The sequence below is a fragment of the Euprymna scolopes genome, chromosome 13 (assembly GCF_053919585.1).
Source record: "Euprymna scolopes isolate OS-2025 chromosome 13, ASM5391958v1, whole genome shotgun sequence".
NCBI lineage: Eukaryota > Metazoa > Mollusca > Cephalopoda > Sepiida > Sepiolidae > Euprymna > Euprymna scolopes.
This window is the reverse complement of record NC_136494.1, coordinates 10993107-11018958: the sequence shown is the minus strand read 5'-3', so window position 1 is coordinate 11018958 and position 25852 is coordinate 10993107.

Genomic DNA, 25852 nt, shown 5'->3' with positions numbered 1-25852 from the left:
GGCTATGCCATATATAAATATATGTACGTGATGTTGCCAAGCTAATCAAAAACCTTGATGCCAGTAACGCAACTGGCCCTGACGGTATTCCAATTATAGTATTAAAAAAACTTCAACCAGAGCTAGCGCCCATACTTACAAAACTCTTTAAACGCTGTCTTAAGGAAAATTGCTTCCCATCACCCTGGAAAATCTCATCAGTATGCCCTGTACTTGAGAATTAAGCCGATCGTCCATCCCCTCTCAGTACAACCCAATAAGTCTCCTGTGCGTCATGAGTAAGTTGCTGGAATCTAGGTTAAATCCAAAAGTAATCAACGATCTCAGCAAAAATAACCTTGGTGACACACAATATGGTTTCTGTTCTGCTAGATCTACAGCAAATGTGCTTACAGTTATATCTCATAGGATTAGCGAATCTCTCGACGGAGACAACCTTTCTAGGGCAATTGCTCTTGACATATCTAAGGCCTTTGATAAGGTATGGCATAAAGGTTTACTTCACAAGATCTCTAGCTATGGTATAGCTGGAAATGTCTTCTCAATTATTAAATCATTTCTTTCTGATAGGTCCATAAGAGTAGTAGTTGATGGGAAAAATCAGAAGCTCACAGTATTAATGCTGGAGTCCCTCAGGGGTCTATCCTTGGCCAAACTCTTTTTCTGATCTGCATAATTGTTGTTCCAAATCACATCCTTACATCATGTGTGGATATTTATGCTGATGACACAACTATTTATGGTAGAACATCTAAGACAGTAAACGACCAAGTTCTCTTCGATTCTCTCTCCTCTGATCTTGAGCAAGTGGTATAATGGGGAAAGGAGTGGCTGGTTACTTTTAATGCATCTAAAACCAAGCTCCTCTCTTTACATCATCAACATTTTGATCCACATCTGGCATCGATTAAAATGAATGGCTCGCGTCTCGAGGAGGCCTCAAGTTTTGAAAAGCTTTTGGGCTTGACCTTTACTCCTGATCTTAAATAGAACTCGTACATCAAAATATGTTGCCAAGGCCGCAAGAAAAATGGTGGGATCGTTCTTTCGATCCAGTAGATATCTCACTGTTGATGCAATTCTCTATCTATATAAGAGCCAGGTACGTCCAAGGATGGAATACTGTTGCCACATCTGGGAAGAAGCTGCTAGAGAGGACTTTTCCTGCCTTGATAGAGTTCAAAATAGACTTCGTAGCCTAGTGGGGCTGTCCTTTTCTTTTCTCTGCAACCTCTATCTCACAGAAGAGATGTTGCGAGTTTGTCTCTGCTCTATCGTTATTTTCATGGAAAGTGTTCGACTGAGCTCTAGTCTATGGTTCCCCCCTCACCAAACCTTCACAAGAAATACTCGTTTAGCTGAAAACACTGTTAATAATTCCCTGCACTCTTTATCTGTGCTTAAACCTTAACGTAGATTCCATAAACAAAGCGTATTTCTTAGAAGTGCACGCCTGTGGAATTGTCTTCCGTTTTCCTGCTTTCCATCTGACTGCAATATGGCTGTCTTCAAGTCTAACGTAAACAAGTTCTTGATTAGCCGTTCCACTTGTTAACAAATTTACCGAATTTCCATTTACTAACGATTACTATATTGTCCGATTTCTATTGTAAACTCTTTATCCCTTATCCTCGAGTCGCCTCTTGGCCTTGATAAGTGGTGATGCCTATGTAAAAGAAAAAGAACTTCAGGCAGTGAGAAAATGATTTCTGATTATAAAACTTAGATGCACTAGTTGGTTTGAAAGTGACAGCATGAATAGCGGCCTGATTGGCTGATATAGTTTAATATAGTTAGTTCTTAAATTATCGAGTTCTAATCAAATATGTTTTTTCATTTTTAGATAACCATTTTTACTTTTAAGAACAATAAATTGCTATTCGATAAATCCTTTTACCAGATATATAGCCATCTGATTAATTAATTAATTTATTTTATTTTATTTTTTATTTATTTTTCAATTTTTTGATAAAGAACATAATTCTGTAATCATCGATTACATCTGTACTACATTTAATTTAATATAAGTATTATATATTGGAAGAAAAAAATTGCTTTAATTGTGCATTTTAGACGATTTTCCTTCTTTAGATTATAGACTCGCTTACATTTCTTTGGAAAATATAATTTAGAAAATAATACAAGCGAGGGTAGAAAGTTAAGTTAGTTAAATAGAAAATATACGACGAAGTGTTGTCTCCTTTAAATTTTTTATTTAGTTGAATGCTAACAATAAAACAACATCAGAGATCAATAAATTCTATAAAAATCCTCGTTTTTTTCAGTCGTACATTTTGTATCACGAAAACTTGTATATTTTTCCTTCTTCGTTTTAGATATTCGTATAACTTCGAGAAGTTTAGATTGGTTTAAATATATCAACAAAATATATCGTAAAATGGATTATTCTCTTTGCGACATTAAGCCTATCCTAAACAGCGTGGTTCAGCGCAATTTTCCCTAGGTTCAAAACACTCCAGTAAAATGGTGTCTGCCTTCGATTGAATACAAGGACGCGCCCCATTTACGGTGACAAGTTGAGGGTGAATATGGCTGAATCAACTGAACCGATTTGGTGAGAGTAGACTTCGAAACGATTTCTAAATCTTAAAATTACTCAGATCTAGAAAATCACAGAGTGGGACGATAAATTTTCGCCCTAGAAAAGAAAACGTTCCATTTCCCATCTTCTTCTTTTTGTTGCTACATCTTCTAATTAACCAGTTGTGAACAAATTCCAAGAGTGATAGGAGCTTTATACATTGTCTGAAAGTGACACAATGTTTACTGAGCGAGGTCAGAGATGCGCCCTTGTACAACTTATGCTCTCTGCTGATCCAAGTTATGACAACAGGACCATTGCCAGCAACCTAAAAAGTCGTCGCTTGATTGCCACCAATAACAGGGACGTGCCCAGGGTGACAAAAACAAAGTTTCTAGCCAGGTTATGGTCTTTACTTTGGTTTTGAGTGAGGGCCACATTGCCATCTCATATCTTTGAAGTTGGCTACAACATCAAATCGTACCTGCAATGAGGTGGCCGCTAATAGCCACTGCGTGTGGCAACAGGACTCGGCGCCGGCCTACAAGTCGAAACAGATCCAGGCTTGTCTTAAGCAGGAGTACTACGACTTTGTACTCTTCTCTCACTGGCCCCCTCCTCCTGAACACACTGCACTACTTCGTTTTGTCAGACGCCGAGAACATGACCAATATGACCTCCAACACCAAAGCTATCCTGATCGCTCCGAATTCGTATTAAAAGTTTGATTGAGGCTGAAAGCAGCTACATTGTATTGATGTAAGCTTTACTACATAATCAAGTTACCTGAATTGATTTATTGAATCAATGTTTTAAAATAAAGCTGTTTGTTTTGTTTGTTTGGTTTTTTGTTGTTTTCTATTTCCAGGGAGACATTTTTATCTTTCTGCCTTGTAAAAGACTTATTGGAATCCGAAAAAAAAACATGAAAGTTGCATAATTCTTCGAAAAAAAAGTCTGCATTTATAATAGCTTTTTATTCAACTCGATCACATGGCGAATGTTATTTACATCCACACCAAACGTGAGCTCAGAACGATATCACAACGTAAAAATACTTTTTATCAATTATTTCATACTAAATAACAAATAAAATCAAAACACTCGAAATATCTCGCGATATTAAAGAACGTGACTTTATTTAATTACGCCTTTATGGATATCTCGCTAAAACAATGCATGGTGTACAAAAAATATAGACAATCCTATTACAATATTCAACATATTTTTGCAGTCCGACATTTTGTATTGCGTAAACTTTTTGTACATTTTTCCCACTCGTTTTAAATATTCATAGAACTTCCAGAAAGTTTAGATTGGTTGAAATATATGACTTGCAAATCATAAATATTTTAGATGTAATCCATTACCCGGAACATGCTGCGTAATCCAAGATGTGCGGCTTCATTTAGGCGTGAGAAATTTATAGGAGGTATCAAATTCACAAATATTTCTCACTCACAACTATATCTCAGTCAGGTATAATGACAACGCTAGTTTTATGCAGCTTTTAACGGGAAGGTTTCGCTTTCCTTCAACATTTGGCATTTCTAATTGGTAACCTCTATAGTATTAATCGGGGTCTCATAAAGTAATATCTATTACTTTATGGGAAACCGTTGTGTCGATACCGTGTGTAATCCACTAGGGTATACTAAAGGTTTTAACTCCTAAAAAAGATTAATGATTTTTCATGACTAGTTTCTCTTTTAATAAGAGCGGTGACAATACTGCATTTGGCTACGTTTTGGACTTGAAAACTGAACAAAAACTTGCTAAAATTGTGGAATATTTAGCAAAAACCTCTGCAGTCTACAACATGGTTGTCAGTTAATCCCATACCACAGTTATTATTTCATTTTATTGTTGAAATTGGATCTATATCGTTCGAGTTAGTATTTTAGAAGGACCTCGAGTGCTTAAAGTATGGACCACGTGATGGTTGCGTACATCCTATATGAAAGTTTCTGTAAAAGAAAATGGATTCGACGACACAACACCAAGCTAATTGGTTTGGATTTGCTGAGCAACTCTAAATAAGGAACCGTCATAATTCATTTCAAAACAATATCTTTTATCTATCTACTAAGCATCAAATTCTTGTCAGTTAAATAATCTAGAAATTCATTGATTAATTCAACATTTTGAAATCAATTAATTAAACATCCGACTTACTTCAACATTAAGACAACATATATTGAATTTGGAACAGTTCCTTTTAAAATTGTAAAGTTGCAAGTTTTTACCTTCGAAACATCGGGATAATAATTAAGCAGGGTCTTTACTGATCAGACGATCTCGTTGTTTTAAATTTACCATGTTTTCGATGGAAATTGCTCTAAAAAAAGCGTAAATCAACTTGATACAGGGGGGTGTCTTTACAGAGTTGAAAACCGACTTCGTAACCCTCTTCTCTTCTGTGCAATCTCTTTCCCCCAGAAGAGGCGTTGCGAGCGTGTATTCATGACAAGTTCTTATCTCAGCTCCAACTACTAACGATTAATACGCTTCCATGGCAACCGTACACATTAACCTTTATCCTTTAGTAGCTTCCGTGTTTTTATAAGTGAGGAATCCTTTTCAAAAATGTTATAAGAAAGAAATATGATTATTGGAAGGAAAGGTAATGTTTATTAATTTCTCTCAGCAAAACTTCAAGGCTATACTTAAGAGAAAAAAAGGATCAGTAGGGAGAGATATCAACACCCCTAAAGTTCTCGAAAAGGTACTACTTAGCTATTAAGCTGTATTACAATGAGGTATAAAAACAGATAAATATAAGACACTCAGAGCCGACATTGTGCATGCAAGTTTACAAAGAAACAAACGAAAGGAATTTGACACGATTTGTTTCACTTAAAAGAAAAACTTATTACCGCTCATTTCCACACCAAGCCGCCTGGCACGTATTGTTGGTTTCCCATTAAAGTCATTAATGCAGCATTACCCAGATGTTATGTCTTTAATTCCTTTCACCATATACGGTCGTTAGAAAATCTTGCTAAAATTACAGAGAATAAATGCTTCTTGTATCTTGTTTAAAAGTTCCTGTCGTGCCGCCACGTGTTTACAAAACTTTGCCGTACGCTTAAAATTTTCTGTCAGCTAAGTGCTTTTTTCTCTCTGTTTCCCTCGTCTTCTTCTGATCCCCTGTGAGGTCAGTCACACGTCACTTCTTGACCATTTGCATACGTGTTAGCGACTTTGTTACAAACCGACCTGTCATTGTTTAATTTTATATTCCTTTGTGTTTTTTTTTAATTTAGATTTTTTAATATTTTTTCCAAAGAAATGGAATGAAATCTTTTATAGAAGAATTGGATCATGCCCCTATTTTTCTAAAATATTAAGTTTTTGTCTCCAAACATTTACCTTTGTTTTAAAAATATCTTTTTAGTTAAAATTTATCCGATTAGCTACTTTATTCTCATTGAGAAAAAAGGCTTGAATAATCCAGTTTTCTTCTTAACAACATAATCAGACGTTCAACAAAATAAAAATGTCAATCATGATAAAATATAAACTTGTTAAAAAGAAATTACATCGATTACAAATAAATAGAGTTTTACTATCATTATGTTATTGTTAAGAATACGCAACTTTATCGTAGAGACCGGCGGCTAATATTTAGATTATAATAATTTATGAAATTTATCAGTTTATTTGTGTTTAATTTCTCGCGATTGTGACTGAATCAGTTCAAAAGTCACGCGCCATGATTCATTCCAAACTCACAAGAAGTTCACCGGCGCATTGGAAAGGAATCTTTATACCGTTGAGAAATTATTCAGTAATTTTTGTCTTTTGACAATTTCAAATTTTATGAAAGTTTTATCAAGAAGTAAAACAATTATTCTTAATATTCATAGGGATATAGAAGAGTTCAGCGATAAATCGGTTATTTTATCTTTAAGGGTCAGATACTGAAATATTTAATAAAGTTTTTAAGGTGTTTTAATAACGTATCTATTTTTTTTTGTATGTTCGTTTAGAAATAAACCGCGATGAAAAGACGTCATATTTTGAGAACTGGCATAACTCACCGAGAAAAAGGAAATTTATAACATATCTTAACTACTTATGGTTAAAACTTTTCGGAATTCTGTTCGTCTTGAGGATTAGTGTCATGAAGTTTCTGTCGATTAAACCTTCGGCGTTCCTCATATGTAGCATATCAAACTCGAGAATCTTTGTATTATTTTAATTATTCGGACTACTGTTCTCATCTTGAGTGTCTACAATGTTTCGGCTAATTAAAACCCCGGCCTTTTTCAAGTGTAGCTTGTCGAACTCGAGAATCTTTTTATTGTTTAAATTAATCGGACTATTGCTTTGAACTTGAGTGTTGTTTCAAAAAAACAATTAGGCTGATTAAACCTCCGACCTCCATCAATTTGTATTGCTGAACCAAAGTAAGGACTGACACACCGACAAAAATCATATTTTGTAACTTATGTTTGAGAGACAAATAAAAATAATATTTAAAATGTCAGCTTTACATGACAACTTTTATGTAATTTCAAAATCATACGCAATATTCTTCAGCTGTGCCTATTTGATCTACGCGTTTAGCAATAAATTAATATTTCAGTTTAAGCGTGACAAACTTACATAGAAAACATATTACACAGTTGATGAGATAATAGATACGAGTAGACACTTAAATGTCACAGACCCAGAAAAAAGGGAGCCGGAAGCGGGTCATCACCCGAGGTGGTTTCAATAAGTTTCTACGTTAGTTTCGTATGGGCACTTTTATTGACAGTACACACATGAAACTCTAGTCTCCTTCGAAATTATCTTCTCCAGCTGCAATGCACTTGTTGTACCGTTCGAAAAATGTTTGAAAGGCCCCTTGGAAGTTCTCTTGTCAATGACTCTTGTTATAGCCGATTTCATCTCCTCTACAATTGTCTCACAAAGACAGTCTCTAAAGTTCCCTTGGTCTTAGGCATTAACCTAAAGTTACAAGGAGCAATGTTTAAACTATAGGGGTGAATAACTGTTTTCAGGCCAATCTTGGTCAAATAAGATGTGATCATATCGGACCACTCTTGGGAGAAGGATAGCCACGGAGCATTTTGAGAGAGTTTTTGCCAGACATGGGAAAATAATGCGAATCTTTCGCATCTTCAGTTATTCACGAATAATTGTGTGTTTAGTTTCCACACTTACATCAAACTGTGCACATGTTGTCTCTATAGACACATGATGGCTATTATCCATGAAACTCTTTATTTGGCCAATCAACTCTGGTGTTCTGACTTCCTTACTTCTTCCACACATCTCATCATTCCTCACAGATTCCCTGCTTTTCTTTGAATCGATTATGCCACACAATAACTCATGCTCGATTCATGCAAGATGGCCCAAACGCAGTCTGATACATTCCGTACGTTACTGCAGCATTGTTTCCATTTTATAACAGAATTTTATTGCATATCGTTATTCTAAAGTGTCCTCTCGCCCGGATTATATTTTTTTAATTCACCAGCTGTGATAAATCTGGCTTTTGTAAAGTGTATTTTAATTCCTGCTATAACTGCTCATTTAAACCTGAAATCATAAAAATTTGCCAGTCATCACATAAATGTATAGAAATAATATACTGAATTTCCAAGAGTTTACGACAATTTTAAATACCTGTACAAAAACAGATGGAAATTAATTTCAGACACCTTGTAATAAAGACAATACTACTTGAAAGTTATGCTTGATAGAACGACAGAAATTCTATGCACAGAGTAATCAAGGACAAAGTCAATGCTGAATTATATTACAAACTAAACATAGCAGACCTAGAAAATACTATTTACCTGAAGTATGATAACCTTAATGTGTAAGTCTCATGATTTTAAGTGTGTAACTAACACTCTAGTAATGGGACGATTTCAATATCTTTCTCGTTTTCGATAGAGTTACCAATTGCATTCTTATTTGCCGATTTCGATATAAGTACTGATTTCGATATAAGTACTGATTTCGATATAAGTACTGATTTCGAGTTGTATTTATTTATATTTTGCGCTTTCATTTTAATAATTTACGGATCCCTATACATACCACTGTAACAGGTGCATGTATTTCCGCAAATTCAAAAATATACATTTAAAGGTGATCTATAGACGGAGGTTTTTGTAGTAAATAAAAATCGACACATATTCATAATTTTGTAACTCGTATTAGCAAAGGAAATTTTTGTAAATAAATCCGCAAAAAAAAATGTTTGTTTTATTTATTTATTTTTTTTTTTTTTTAACAGAAAATAGGTAAAAATCCCCGATTCCAATACTGATAACATAAAAAGTTCCGATTTCCCCGATTCGGGATTCCAATTCCGATTAATCATCCCTATGCTAATATACATATGTAACGAGCCGCGTACGAAATGACGTCACGACAAAAAAAAGCAAAATATTATAAAAAGAACAGAGATCACGCTAAAGAAAACGAAAGACGTTAGAGACGTGGGTGACGTCACATCCGTATAAGAAGTTACGCGTTGTGTGGAAATGAGGTAATAAATAGTGCTGTTGTAGAAAATGAGTCCAGTTATTACTTTGGATATGTTCTTAACGACGTACTCTGCTATAATCTGTTTGGTCATCGTCTGTACACGTGTGTAATGTTCTCTGCCCAAAACTCAGAGAAAAATGCATGTAGATGATCTGCATCTTAAGCTGAGATAACACATATTGTTTCCTGCCAAAATGTACACATGTAATATAGATTTAATAAACATGATCTAAAGTGTTAACGTGGGTGCGCACACTATAGCTCAATTAGTTTTAGAGAGAACTTGGAAATTCGACACAACTTCAATTTTCCACAACAAAATAATTGATACATAGATATTAAATTGTTATTAAAAATTGTATATATTACAGAGTTTTACGAGGCTATTCCCTCATAGCTCTGTAAGAGGCACGATTAAAATTTCACGAACCCTTTCATATTTATCCCGGTAAACTTTACAAACAAATATACCCCGTGCCAGAATTATATGCAAATCGATATTTTGGTTCTAACTCCGATAGTTTTCAATGAAAATTTGTGAACTTTAGCACAATGAGACGGTGCAGAATGAGACGGTGCATTATCATGCATGAATATCATCTTTTTTTGGAATGCCAAATTCTTCTTCTTGTGCCAGAGTTCCAAGTGTTCCTTACTGAAGTCAATGTAGAATTTGGCGGTAATTTTCACTCTATCTGCGACTCTGAATGGTCCTACCAGCTCATTGTCAATGATTGCAGCCCAGACCATCACACCACCACCTCCTTGTTGACGCCTAATCCTTTGGTGACGTAGGCCCTCATTATAGTACCATCCTCCCCTCTACGCATCGGGTCCCTCAAGGGTCGCACGACACTCATCGATGAACAAGACAGAAAATTCACCTTCCTGTGATCTCTTGCCCACTCCATCCTTTTTTCCCCCTTGTGGATATTTTTTTTAATTGAGGGCGGGCCTCTGGCTTTCCAAATTTTGCAATCATCCTCAGGATACAGCAACGAGTTGATTTTGGCATATCAGGAACGCCAACTTTTTCAAAAACTTGTTTGCTAGTTTCAAGTGGATTACGGCGAACTTCTCTCTTGATCTTGCTTATTGTTCGACGTGACAGATATGATTTCTTACGAAAGTTTCCTTTGTCAGAACACCCCTTGCAAAGTTGAGGGTTAATACAATATTTTTTGATTGAAAAGTTGAGGGTTAGTACAATATTTTTTGATTGTACGATGATCACGGTGTAATTCTTTGAAGATGTCAAATGTGGAAATCTTATTATGGAGCTTTTGAGCAATTTTAAACTTCTCAGCTCGACTTAAAGCACCTTTACGTCCCATCTTGCTTATAGAGTTGGCACGCTGAAAAAAAGGGCGAGTCACCAAAATGGCTGACGTTTGCTCGATATTACGCAGATCAGCTTAAAATTTTAGATCTGCGTATGCGTCAGAGTGACCGTATAACGTGCGAAGTTTTACGAAGTTTTACGAAGTTTCATTGAAAATGGAGTTAGAACAAAAATATTGATTTGCATATAAGTCTGGCACCGGGTGTAGACATGTATATGTACATTCTCCACACCGCTTTCTATACGAAACACACAAATATCACAATATCACACAGAAACATTTATTATGTGTACACACACACACATACACGCACGCGCGCACACACAAACACACACGTACACGTGTTGATTCGTATAGCTGAAGGGGTCATTTTAGTGAAGATGAAAAGTATTTGTTTTTAGTATGAATGTGTAATCCGGAATAACAGATATTTACGTTTTTAGGCAATGAGAATACTCGGAATGTAAATGAGGAGAAATCATTATTTTTGAATCGGGGAGTGTAAAGGTAGGTGTATCTCTATCAGTATATGCTGAAGTTAATCAGTGTGTCATGGCAATATATTGATATTGTCTATATTTTTACCGCTCTTCACCTGGGCGATGGAAGTACTTTTGGAGTAGTTGGAAAATATGAGGCACTTCGTCTAAATATGTTCTCGGTCGGGATGAGGGAACCCTTAAAATGTGACATAAGATTTTATTATAATGAATAGAGGTGTGGAAGTTATATAAGATGTTGGGTAACAGATTTAACATAAAAATTACAGTTTTAATTTCTTTTCTCATATATATATATATATATATATATATATATATATATATATATACTAGGATGGATGCACGGAGTTGCCCGGGTGTTTGGAAGTGTGTGTTAAGCAGAAAAAGTGTGAGTTGAAGGCAGGCTCGAACCCATACCACAAATGGGAGAAAGAAGGGGGAAAAACGTGACGTACTTGCTGTTACAACCACTGCGAAACCAGAAATGACGTAGGTTTTAATTAAGGCTAGACAATCGAAAAGAGGGGATAACTTTCGAAAATATCGGTTAAGAAAGGGAATCCTCCTTGTAGAAAAGTGCCCAGTTGAGGGTGAAGATATTAATGTTTTTAGCCAATTTTTCGGTATTTGTCGTCTGAAGGCTCGATCTGCAAAACGATACTTATACTGATTAATATAATTTCTGAATAGCCTTTGTGTCAAGTTTCAAATGTTTAGATCAGAAATTGTCTGAGTAATTTGGTAGAGAGCACAGATGTCATTTTTTTTAAGTTGACCCCTATTATGACCCCTTAACATTTATTGTTTTGGACTCAAATCAAGTTATTAAGTTAGATCCATGTTCAAGGAACCTACATCTAAAATTTCAAGTGTTTAGACCCAGAATTGTCGGAGGAGTTTGGCAGAGTTCTCAAAGATCAAACCGTTGAACTTTTCCTCGTTAACTGCCAAGTTTCTGGCCGACAAATTATTACAAAGATTTTCCCAAATCTCAGTACCTTTAATATCAAATTTCGAGTCTGTAGACTTTAAGTTGACAGCGTTATTGCGTAGGGAAACTTACACAGATAGGCACACAGACACGTTCACACACACACACACACACACACACACACACATATATATATATATATATATATATATAAAGTAGTAGTGTTTGTGTGTACAACTCCCATCAAAGAAATATAATGGCAATATATGCGTACACCTCTCATGTCAAGAAATATAAATGCCCATGTTAGGATACTTCTGTCAAAGGATACCTTATATCGTATACGGACTTTCAATATATAGCATTCTTCAAACCACTTTTACATTACTGAGTTACGGTCATTAACATATTACATTAAATGCAATCTATTTAAATAATTACCTCGATGACATTACTTATTCGACATAATAGCTTTGTTTCAACTGTACTAATTATTTTTTTTAATTATTTAGTTTATTTAAATTTCAAGTTATGTTTGATTTATTCTATCTGAAATCTAAATCTGTTTTATTTTCAAGCAAAAAAAACACAAAACCAAAAGTGAAAATAACTGTGATAGCTTAATTGAAAAATTGTTTCCAACGGAGCACGTTATTAAATATTTCCTGTTTTCGTTTTCATTTCGAAATATTATTCTAAGCTGAATTATTATTTTTTTATTTTAATTCGGAGGAATTTTTTTTCGCATATTCTTACTTTTTAAGTAACCTTTTTTATTTGTTAGAGAAAAAATAATTAAAACTAATGTCCTCATTTACTTGCATCCTTACGAGGGCAGAGACACATGTGAACAAAATCCATCATCCCCTGCTCTTTTTTTTGTTTATAAAATTTAATCGGTGTTGCCCAGGATTAATTATAATAATTATACCATAGCAAGTGTGTTTAATTGCCTACAAAACAGATTTTCTTTATGATTTATTTAATATCTTAAGTTAAAAATGGTCAATTTTTACGACGTGACCCAGCAATGGTCAATGTAAAGTTTCTTTGCAACTCCTAAAAAAACTTGGAAATGACGACTTTAATGGTTTTCGATGGTGCTGAAAACGAATATCACATTTAAATTTGGGGTAGATAAGTAGTTTTCATGATATGAAAAATTACTTTTCCGAAAAGTGGGGGATCAGTCACTTTCCTATATAAATTTAACGTAAAATGGGCACCCACTTTCTAACCACCTATTAACTTCTTCATATAATAAACACATGTAACTGTGATATTCGTTTTCAGCACCACCGAAACGCGTCGCTGTTATTTTACTAAGAGATTCGTTTATTTTTCATAATTTAGAGCGTAAATAATACTGTCAGAAAGCTTACACAAGCGGTTTACAAAAATAGTTTTTGTTTTTCATTTTTTTTTTAGATGGGTATTTAATTATAGAATTTGTATAGTTTTCACCAGGTGCTTCCGTAGTTTACTTATCCGACTCCTAATGTAAACAGTTTTTTGTGAAATGTTAAACTGCAGAGACACCTGTTCACAACTATACAAGTTGTATAATGAAAAAAGAACGAAAAACAAAAATATGCTTTTGTAAACTTACTAACAGCATAATTAGCGTCCTAAATTATGAGATGAAAAAATGAACGCATCTCTTAGTAAAAAAACAATGTCAATTTTCGGAGGTGCTGAAAACGAATATCACAGTTAAATTTGGTTGATGATATGAAGAAATTACTAGGTGACCAAAAATCGGGTGCTCATTTTACGTTAACTTCATATAGGAAAGTGATCCCCCAATTTTGTAAAAGGTAATTTTTTGATATCATGAAAACTGCTTATCTGCCCCAAATTTAAACGTAATATTCGTTTTCAGCACCACCGAAAACCATCAAAAGTTGCCTATTAAAAGTTTTTTTGGGTAATTTGAAAGAAATTTGACATTGACCAAAGAAATTAAGACATGTTTGTTTGTGGCCTAATACGTTTAAGCAGTCTTTATAAATAATATGACAGAAGAAATTTTGAAATGGGGGATAACTGTTCTATATAAATTTAACGTAAAATGAGCATCCACGTTTGGGCAACAAAGCGTTCAATCAGACATGTCATCTCTAGAATTTTTTCAAGTTTGGCGATCGGGAAGAGGCGGGGACAAAACATGACTAATACAAAAATTTTTAGTTTTTTTGTTGTGGTGGGGGGGTTGAATTACAGTTGAAACATAAAATAACGATAAATTTTATTAGTTTTTATGACACCATTCTGTACTTTCACCTAACAATTTTATAAACAGAACGAACCCCAAAATATGACAAATTCAATTTTTTTTTTTTTTGGGGGGGGGGGGTACATTAGAAATATAAAATGACGAAAATGTCATTTAATTGTTTTTTGAATTATTTTTTTTCTTTTTTCTTTGCGATCGCACGGGCATTCACTGCTATTTTTATTGAAACAAAAGTTGTAATGATTTATTTTTAATTATCTTTTCTTTGGGGGGGGGGGCTTTCCCTTGCTCAATATCCGGAGAATAGTTTCTTCTCTTTGTAGCTCTTCTGCCGAAATATCTGGTGAAGAGGGTATCATATACTTCCTTTTTTGGGCGATTACATTTACATGATTTCATCCGTTCTTTTATTTTTGTTGTGGGAGTATTCACGTTTCCCATGATGAAAATGATTAGTATACCGGTGTGTTTCGAACAGAACTTCATACCAACCCAGGCAACGTTGGGTACTCATAACATTGATGGCTACATATGTGCATATATGTTTCTGCAGTCACTCGTTGTTGGGAGACTACGTCTTTAGAGCCAGAATTTCCCTCGAAAATTCAAATCAAAATACAAAATCATTTCTTATATCACCTTCAAAACTAGAATCTTTTCTTCCTACGGAATTTAAGATGAGAGAAAATAAAAGACTCAGATAAATAGACGGATCAGAGAGATGTCCTTATTTATCCTCCCCCAGAACAACCCCCTACCCCTATCTCAAATGGAATACTTCTCTATCTCTCCCTCCCTAATCTAAGAAAAGATTCCATTATTGTAGGTGATAAAAGTGAATGTTTTTGTATCTTGAGTTGAATTTTCGAAGGAAATTCTTGGCCTGAAGAAGTAGTCTCCCCAACTACGGGTGACTACAGAAATATGTGGGCTTATATGTAACCATCAATGTTTGTATAAATAAATTTAATATAGATGCTCTGTTTACTAACTGAGCACTTTTTGGTAGAAAGATGTTGTTTCAGTAGGTGTACTTCTAGACAACCAATGTACACTGACATTATATATATATATATGTATATATATATATATATATATATATATATATATACTCCCATAAAATCGTTATTTGTGTGTGTGTATTGATATTCATATTAAAATCTCTTTGTTTATTCATTTAAAAAGAAAATACAATTTTCTCATATATGGGTTGTTGAATTGCATTCACTAGCAAAAGATCTAACTAATTTGCATATTCTTTTAAACATTCATTTTAATTAATTCTCTATTAGTTTTTTCGGTTTTCTTATGGGATGATCATATTTAGTTAATTATTACGTGTAATTATATTCATGTAGATATTCCACATGATTTATACTTGTATAATATTTGCGTAAAAAGTTTATAGTAAACACAAAATTGTTATATATTTATGTATATGTATATATTTTTGTTTAGAAAAGTTTGCCTACCAAACTCCTCCTAGAGCTTTTGGTCTACAGACATGACACTTCATCTATAAGGTATTTGAAACCATGTGAAACTTTATATTTGGGAAAAATCGGTGCAAAACTATGAAAATTAAAAAATATGAAATTTGCCAGGTGGAGGTCGAACACCGGCATTAGCATCGCATAACGTAGTAGCTACTGGTTCATGTTTTAATTTTTAGCCTTGCAGTAAATATGTCTTCATAGCCCAGCCATTGGCTACGGAGCAAAAAATAAATCGTGAACTGAACGTTTTGGTTTCGATTCTCGGCGTTGGCGCACGAGTCTTTTTTTTAACTTTTTAAATAATTACTATGTATTGCGTCTTATATAATCTATATAATTTTAGAACTCAAATGACCTTGTAACGATGTGTGTAACCCACTTTCCGGTTTACAACATCCGGTTGCGCATGCGCGCATATCATGTGCACTTAAATATTAACGTTATTATTTAGAAATTATTATTTAACATGGGAAGAGTGGGGTTTTAAATAACTTAAACGTAATTCAGAAATGAACGATGTAAAAAAAACAGACAGTATTAACAATTGTTTATTTTGATAATTTAAAAGAAAAAAAAAGCACAATTGGGACGCTGAAATATTAACGCTATTATTTCGAAATTATTATTTAACATGTGAAGCGTGGGGTTTCAGATAAACAAAAAACAACAGAACAATTGGGACGCTGAAATATTAAGGTTATTATTTCGAAATTATTATTTAACATGGGAAGCGTGGGGTTTAAAATAAACAAAAAACAACAGAACAATTGGGACGCTGAAATATTAATGTTCTTATTTCGAAATTATTATTTAACATGTAAAGCGTGGGGTTGAGGATCAACAAAAACCAACAGAACAATTGGGACGCTGAAATATTCAGGTTATTATTTCGAAATTATTATTTAACATGTAAAGCGTGGGGTTGAGGATCAACAAAAACCAACAGAACAATTGGGACGCTTAAATATTAAGGTTATTATTTCGAAATTATTATTTAACATGTGAAGCGTGGGGTTTAAGATAAACAAAAAACAACAGAACAATTGGGACGCTGAAATATTAAGGTTATTATTTCGTAATTATTATTTAACATGTGAAGCGTGGGGTTTAAGATAAACTAAAAACATCAGAACAATTGGGACGCTGAAATATTAAGGTTATTATTTCGAAATTATTATTTAACATGTGAAGCGTGGGGTTTAAGATAAACAAAAAACAACAGAACAATTGGGACGCTGAAATATTAACGTTCTTATTTCGAAATTATTATTTAACATGTGAAGCGTGGGGTTTAAGATAAACTAAAAACATCAGAACAATTGGGACGCTGAAATATTAAGGTTATTATTTCGAAATTATTATTTAACATGTGAAGCGTGGGGTTTAAGATAAACAAAAAACAACAGAACAATTGGGACGCTGAAATATTAACGTTCTTATTTCGAAATTATTATTTAACATGTGAAGCGTGGGGTTTAAGATAAACTAAAAACATCAGAACAATTGGGACGCTGAAATATTAAGGTTATTATTTCGAAATTATTATTTAACATGTGAAGCGTGGGGTTTAAGATAAACAAAAAACAACAGAACAATTGGGACGCTGAAATATTAACGTTCTTATTTCGAAATTATTATTTAACATGTGAAGCGTGGGGTTTAAGATAAACTAAAAACATCAGAACAATTAGGACGCTGAAATATTAAGGTTATTATTTCGAAATTATTATTTAACATGTGAAGCGTGGGGTTTAAGATAAACAAAAAACAACAGAACAATTGGGACGCTGAAATATTAACGTTCTTATTTCGAAATTATTATTTAACATGTGAAGCGTGGGGTTTAAGATAAACTAAAAACATCAGAACAATTGGGACGCTGAAATATTAAGGTTATTATTTCGAAATTATTATTTAACATGTGAAGCGTGGGGTTTAAGATAAACAAAAAACAACAGAACAATTGGGACGCTGAAATATTAAGGTTATTATTTCGTAATTATTATTTAACATGTGAAGCGTGGGGTTTAAGATAAACAAAAAACAACAGAACAATTGGGACGCTGAAATATTAAGGTTATTATTTCGAAATTATTATTTAACATGTGAAGCGTGGGGTTTAAAATAAACAAAAAACAACAGAACAATTTGGACGCTGAAATATTAACGTTCTTATTTCGAAATTATTATTTAACATGTGAAGCGTGGGGTTTAAGATAAACTAAAAACATCAGAACAATTGGGACGCTTAAATATTAAGGTTATTATTTCGAAATTATTATTTAACATGTGAAGCGTGGGGTTTAAAATAAACAAAAAACAACAGAACAATTGGGACGCTGAAATATTAAGGTTATTATTTCGAAATTATTATTTAACATGTAAAGCGTGGGGTTTAAGATAAACAAAAAACAACAGAACAATTGGGACGCTGAAATATTAAGGTTATTATTTCGAAATTATTATTAAACATGGGAAGCGTGGGGTTTAAGATAAACAAAAAACAACAGAACAATTGGGACGCTGAAATATTAACGTTCTTATTTCGAAATTATTATTTAACATGTGAAGCGTGGGGTTTAAGATAAACAAAAAACAACAGAACAATTGGGACGCTGAAATATTAAGGTTATTATTTCGAAATTATTATTTAACATGTGAAGCGTGGGTTTTAAAATAAACAAAAAACAACAGAACAATTGGGACGCTGAAATATTAAGGTTATTATTTCGAAATTATTATTTAACATGTGAAGCGTGGGGTTTAAGATAAACAAAAAAACAACAGAACAATTGGGACGTTGAAATATTTACGTTATTATTTTGAAATTATTATTTAACATGGGAAGAGTGTAGTTTAAAATAACTTAAACGTAATACAGAAATGAACGATGTGAAAAACAGAAATGAACGATGTAAAAACAAACTATATGTAGATATGTATATATATGACTATGCAATCATTACAACTACATATCTTGATATACGGAATAATCGCATGGACACACCTGTGTATGACTTTTTTCCAATCATTCCTGTTTCTATATGTTCCCAGGACTTGCTGCTAAATTCTATATTCACTGTTTTAGAAATCTTCAAATTTATATATTTATACACACAATTGTCTCGCATCGTAGTATTGCATATTAACATTCCTGGGTTATTGCGGAATTTTCTGAGCAAGAAGATTGCAAATTGAATTAGATTTGTTGTAAAGAGAAATATTCAATTCAAAAACAAATATGGTTAAATGACGTTTTAAAAATTTAAATTGACTAGAATTTATAAATTATTACAAGAAGAAATTTTAGATAAATAAAAACAACCATGTTTTTAGAAAAATGAAAATAATAATACCTAGATACGTGATACAGATGTGTACTGGTGGGATTCTTTGTGGACGTTCATATGACGTAATCACAAAAAAAATAGTTGGTAGTAATAGTAACGGACGTTAGGTAGAAGATTAAGAAGTCAGTCGAAGAGGGTAGTTGAGGAGTCAGTGGAAGGAACTGTGAAAGCCGAAACTTTGTAATTTCCGAAATGTTGACGGATTGTAAATAACTTGTTTGAGTAAGAAGATTGCAAATTGAATTACATTTGGTTTTAAAGATAAAATTTCAATTCAAGAACAAATATAGTTAAATGACGTTTTAGGAATTTAACTTAACTAGATTTAATGAATAAATTAACTTTTGTGGTTACATCTTTCGCTGCTTATTGTCATTTCATTGTTATTCTAACTCTTAAACGTTTGCAGACTGTCATATAGATTGTTGTTATTATATAGACTCCTCTTCTTCTTCACCAATAGACATTTATTATAATTCTCCATCAATAGAACTTTGTCTCCTCTCGTCTTATGAAGTCGCCTTATGTACAAGTACAATAGAACCCCAGTATCCCTAGGATTCATTTTTTTTCATGTTACTATGTGGAATACGATGTTTTTTCGACCTTTGATTACGTTATTTACACCGTCTTACGGTGTTATATATAATGTTATTTGATACATTTGTATTAGATACTATTCTGTAGTTTGTTGCTAATTTTTAATATGTGCTGTATACAATTTTGCTTAGCCCCTACCATACAGCTATTTCATCTTACGATTGGTTGTCTATTCTTCAAGTGCTTAGAAACAGAATTCTTGGTTTATTTTTTGCGATTATTTTATACTCTTTTTGTAGCAGATTTCTTTTCTTGTTCTATTTCATTTGTAAGACAGGCTTGTCGAAACTGTTTTGCCAGTTTCGTGATGAATGTTTTTTGCTGGCTATTTGCTTCGTGTTTTTTTTTTAATTCGGATTTTTCGAACCATCAGATATTGTCCAGTTATCATGATACTAACGACGCGACACTATGCTGATAGTCCATCTCTGAAAACACGTGTCCAACACCTCTGAACAGACACAGCCAAGCCAGGCACTAGTTTCTGTATGTAATTATATACAGTAATAATATTTTCCGCAATTTAGTATCTAGTTTTTATCTCCCTTTTGTGGCCAGTCAACCATACCAAAACTGTATGTTATCACAAGTATTGTAAGGTGGTTAATTGCAGTTATGTTGTTTTTGTTTATAAGCTCTGTTTTCCAGGCTTTCTTAATGCAACCTACATATTTACTGCCAAGTTCTTCTCAAATCTTGGCATACTGAATTGAATAATTCTCTTTTATGCCAAAGTATTAGTATATATATATATATATATATATATATATATATATATATATATATATATATATATGGGTGTGTCTGTGTCTCTGTGTGTGTGTGTGTGTGTGTGTGTGTGTGTGTGTGTATTTGGACACCTAATACAGCTGAATATTTTGATTAAAATAATAATATATTAATAATTCATTTATTTGAGAAATTCTTCCATTTAGTTATCTGTTGTTTATTTGTTCACATACATCCCCACAGACACATATCTACAAAGCTGAAAATGTCTGTCTGTGTGTGTACATTTCCCTGCCAAATAACTCCCTCAATTTTCAGTGTAGAGACTCGAGATTTTACATAAAATGTATTTAGATGTGGAGAATATTTTAATAGGTTTTCGGGGAGAAAATTAACTGTTAAGAGATCAAAGTTCAACGATTTGACCATTTGAAAACTCTACTAAACTCCTCAGCCAATTTTTGGTCTAAACACTTGAAATTTTAAGTGTAGATTACATGAACATGGATAAAATATTTTAATTTGATTTGAGCCGAGAAACTTAATGTTAAGAGGTCCAAATTAGGGTCAAATTTAAAAAAAATTTGACCTTTGCAGTCTCTACCAAATTACTAAGCCTAAACATTAGAATTTATACAAGAAGGGCAAGTTTTTAATCGGTTTGGGTCGAAAGTTTGAACTGCCAAAAAAAAACAGAGTACAAACGATTTGACCTTTGCGGTGTCTAGCAAACTACTACGTAAATTTTGGATCTAAACATTTGAAATTCATACATAACAAGTATTCAGACATGTGGCAAGCATTTTATTCAGTTTTGGGGGCTAAAATTTTAGATGCCAAAAGCTCAAAATTGAAAGAGTTGACATTTGCACATTCTACCAACTTTCTCTGCCCACTTAAAATGTAAGATGTAGACAACTTGTACATGGGTAACACTTTTATTTTGAGTTGAGACCAAAATAATAAATGTTTAGGGGTAAACATTGGGGTCAAGTTTAAAAAAATTACCTCTGCGGTCTCTACAGACAATTTTTAGTCTAAACATTTGAAATTTTACATGTAGGGTATTCACATCATAAGATAATGATAGCGATATGATATCTAAAAAAGGTTTTGTGCCAGTTCGAGCAATAAATGTGGTATGTCGCAGTATATACAGGTATCGTAGTCAAAACGGGGTTCGTAGGGCGAGGTTTGTGTACCTTTCAACGTCTCACACAGAATGCATCCTCTAGCCGATATTTATGGCTTAAGAAGCCAAGGAAAATCCCCGATTTTCTTATGCTGACAATATCAGAAGCATTGGTGTTGTTTCTGTTTCGGTTGTCTTCCCTACGAATTTTCCGAATATCACGATGTGAAATGTTTCTCTTGTTTCCCTTATTTTTTCTGGATTTTGTGTTAAAGTTGTTCGAGAATGAGGCCAAGCTTCTTTGATCCCTTTCCAGCTCCGTGGCTAAATCTTTCATGGGCACTCTTTTTGCGAGTCCATCAAATATCCTTTGCTTTTCGATAACCTTTGATTGCCTGATTTTTCCGAATTTTAAGAACTCTGCAATAAAGCGATGGACAGTAATATATTTTGTTTGCTCGACTAAAACTCTCTTAAAGAACTTCGTAGTTATGAGAATATCACATATAATATTATCCATTATTTCACATGGGAAAACATTATATTATTGTTCATTCTTCCCAATTTTCGAACTTTAGACTAATTCCGACACATAAGTACATAATAATATTTTCACCTGAAATTCATCGGTTTAAAAGATTAGAAATGTACACAAAGAAGCGCGCATACGTCTAAAATAAAAATAGTTTATAACCCTCTCCTTCTTGAACTGTTGTATTCGTGTTAAATTATATCATCAAATAACATGACAAATAGTTACAGATTTAATAGTCGTAACAACAGTTATTTTCACCCTCTATTGGTATATACGTGCCTCTCTTTCTATTCTCTCTCTTTCTCTCTCTCTCTTTCTCTCTCTCTTTCTCTCTCTCTTTATCACTCTTTCTCTCTCTTTCTCTCTCTTTCTCTCTCTTGATATGTATTCTCCCTGCTCCTGGAATCTTTGCCACCTTCGCATTGTATGTAATGTCTTAAAAAAAAGAGTAAAATCTTAAAATTTCGAAGTAGAATCTTCTATATAACGTTTTACAGATGAAAACTTTGAAATCGTCTAAAACAGAAAGGAATGTAAAATGAAGGATGGAGCAAATTGTTTAACGGATTCATTAAAAGTATTGAAACAACGAGACCCATCGACGTAAAATCTTGGAAGCCTCGAAATCAATAAAGATTTAAAATCTACCCAACTATCTCCTCACAAGCTAAACGGGCGTATTAGTTAGATGGGCACTATTAGTATAGAAAACATTTGGCCGAGGATAATATTTATCAAAATATTACGACCATGCACATACTTAAAATAGAAAAACAAAATTAAAGTTGGTTTGTTTCTGTGACATTCCCAACAACAAATATGTAATTCTTTATACATACATGTGCTGAGTGTTTATATATATAGAGACTTTTATTGCTTTCAAAAACGCCTTCCCTGTCTCTCTCTCTTTCACACACACACACACACACACACACACACTTTCTCTCTCTCTCTCTCTCTCTCTTTCTCTCTCTCTCTCTCCGTTTCATGAGTAGCCATCGATCGTCTTTTTCACTAAGACAAATATAATTATTTCCATAGAGAGAGACATAAGAAACCGTTCACTGAGTCGTCTTCAATGTCATTTGTAGAGAATGGAGTAAAGAAAGAAAGAGTTAATATTATTAAAATAATAACTTACTAGCAATTGTAGCCAGCGTTGCCCGACATTAAACTTAACGTTAAAGTCCTTAAAATAAAATGAAAACAAAGAGAAACATTGACATAGTAATGCGAGTATTATATATTCTTCTTTTAAACAGTTCACTTCTTGTAGTAAAAAAAAAAATCCATGCGCTAAGATCAAAACCGCAACGTAAAGACAGGTCAAGAACGATAACCATTAGAGCCGCTTAACACGAAGTTGAAAAATATTTTCAAACCTACATATACTTAATATATTGTGAACAATTCGCGAATGCGCAGTCGTGAAACAGTAAGCAAACGGATAAAAATCTGATGGCTCCCAAGTTTCATTCTTTAAAATTGTGATCTCTTTACAGGTCTTTTTTTACCACAGGAAAACCGGTGGAACATTCTTCCTCCCTTCTGAATATTATATATACTAAATTTCAAGTCTGCAGATCAGAAATTCGTTGAGTGTATAGGTTTAACAGTGTCATCCATTCACATATTATCACTTGTATAGATATACTAGCAGATATGCGTGACATTGCCCGGTATTAAACGTGACGTTAAGTTTCTTCAGAATCTGAAGGGAAAAAAAGCGGAAAGAAACTGAGACATGTGCATGTGAATGTGTTTTTTTCTAAACAGTTGGCGACTTGTAAGTAAAGTATTTACTCGAGCTGATATCGATATCAAAACTCCAAGACTGTGAATACGATAAAAGTTAGGAGAACTTTCCACAATTAAAAAAAAATGTCTTTCAAAATACTTATTTTTAATATAAATATGCTGTGATGTGAAAGATGTATGCATGAGCAGTCGTGAAACAGTTGATAAATATTTGATGACCCACAAATGCCAGTTTAAAAAAAATACCCATAAGCAGATTTTCCCGCTTGAAAACCGATTAAAAATCTGCCACATGTCTGAATACCCTACATACAAAATTTTAAGTTTATAGATCACAAATCAGTTGTGTTTGTGCCTCTCTTCCTCTTTCTCTCTCTTTCTCTTTTTCTCTCTTTCTTTATCTCTTTCTCTCTCTCTCTCTCTTTCTTTCTCTCTTGATATGTATTTCCCCTGCTCCTAGAATTTTTGCCACCTTTTTTTTACAAGGTGGTCACCACTTATCAACGCCCGGAAGCCACTCAAAGATAAGGTTTATTGTAAGTACAGTACGTTAGTGTGGATATTTAAAGTGTCTACTTAAGGGGGCGATCACCAGGAAAATTTTTGACAGTGGATTCAGCTAGACAGGTGTTTTTCGTAAAAGATTGGCGAGGGGGGACCAGAGATTGGAGTTCAGACGAGTCTTGTAATGTCTTAAAAATAAGATTAAAATCTTAAAATTTCGAAGTAGAATTTTCTATATTGCATGTTACAGATGAAAACTTTGAAATTATGGTCGCAAGTTGTCCTCACACACATATCCACTTATATAGGTTAAACTTAAGTAATCATCTGCCTCAGTTCGAAAAAAAAGGATACGACAGGAAAAAATGTACTTTCATTTTATTTTAATCTAAATTAATATTTCCAGGATATTAAATTACTAATAATCGTGTGTTACAAGTTAAAATTCATTTCATAACACTGGAAAAAAGGGTTGAGTGTTTTGGAAGTTTCAGTGGGAATCATATATCATATCGCACCCCCTCCTGCTACGTTGTTTATTCACCAATTCATCCAAGTAGTATTTTATGTTTAATGTATATGTACATAAATATGTGTTCTCGCAAGAGACACAACTGCCGACAAGATTTATGAGAGATTAAAAAGTGAGCGTAATAATGGCGACTGGAAATTATTTATACTCCATTTAAAATATAGAAGTATATATGAATATATTATGCATGTGCATATGCATATATAATATCTATAATATAAAGCTGAACGTCTGTGTGGCTGTGTGGTGACGCATAGGCTCCTATATGGTTGACTATTATAGAAAACTGATCACATATAATGATAGACGTATCGAGACACAGGAATGGATATGTTTGATCTGGCATAATCATGATTCATTAAAATTGTGGGGACTGCGTACGCGCCTGGTCCACAAAGTATTGAAAATAAAAAAAAAATAAAATTAAGAAAAAAACGTTTACAAGTGTTTTTGATATATATGTACATAATAATACTTTGATAAGTATGTTTATACTTAAGTAGGGATGGTATAATAAAATTGCGAGGTCTGCGTTCGCGCCTGGTCTTCATAGAATGGATATATGCACAAACTTGAATAAAGACTTTCCATAGCTATCTGCGTAAGTATAGTTTGATAATCATGTTTCAGTTTGAAGAAAGATGGTATAATATAATTATGGGGTATTCGTTCGCGCCTGACCTCCATAGAATGGAAACATGTAACAAAGTTTAACAAGGTTTTTTAATATAGATCCACAGAATAAGTGTTTCAGTATGAGCAGGTATGGTATAATGAACGATGGGGTTTATCTATTTCATTTTTACTTTCATCATATTTTGCTTTGGGCTTGATACCCTCAAATTCGAAGATATATCTTTAAAACCCTTCCTTTTCATAACCTATCATACTTTCATAAATCAGAGTCAATTTTCTGTAGGTTGTTTTTGAACCCAGTCAACGACGAGTTCTTTTGCTAGTGTGTATATATATATATATATATATATATATATATATATGTGTGTGTGTGTGTGTGTGTGTGTGTGTGTAGGAATAAAAATCTGAATTAAAATGGTATATATGTATAATACATATCTGTCTTTCTCTCTCTCTCTCTCTCTATATATATATATATATACACATGTATATGTATGTATATATATATATGA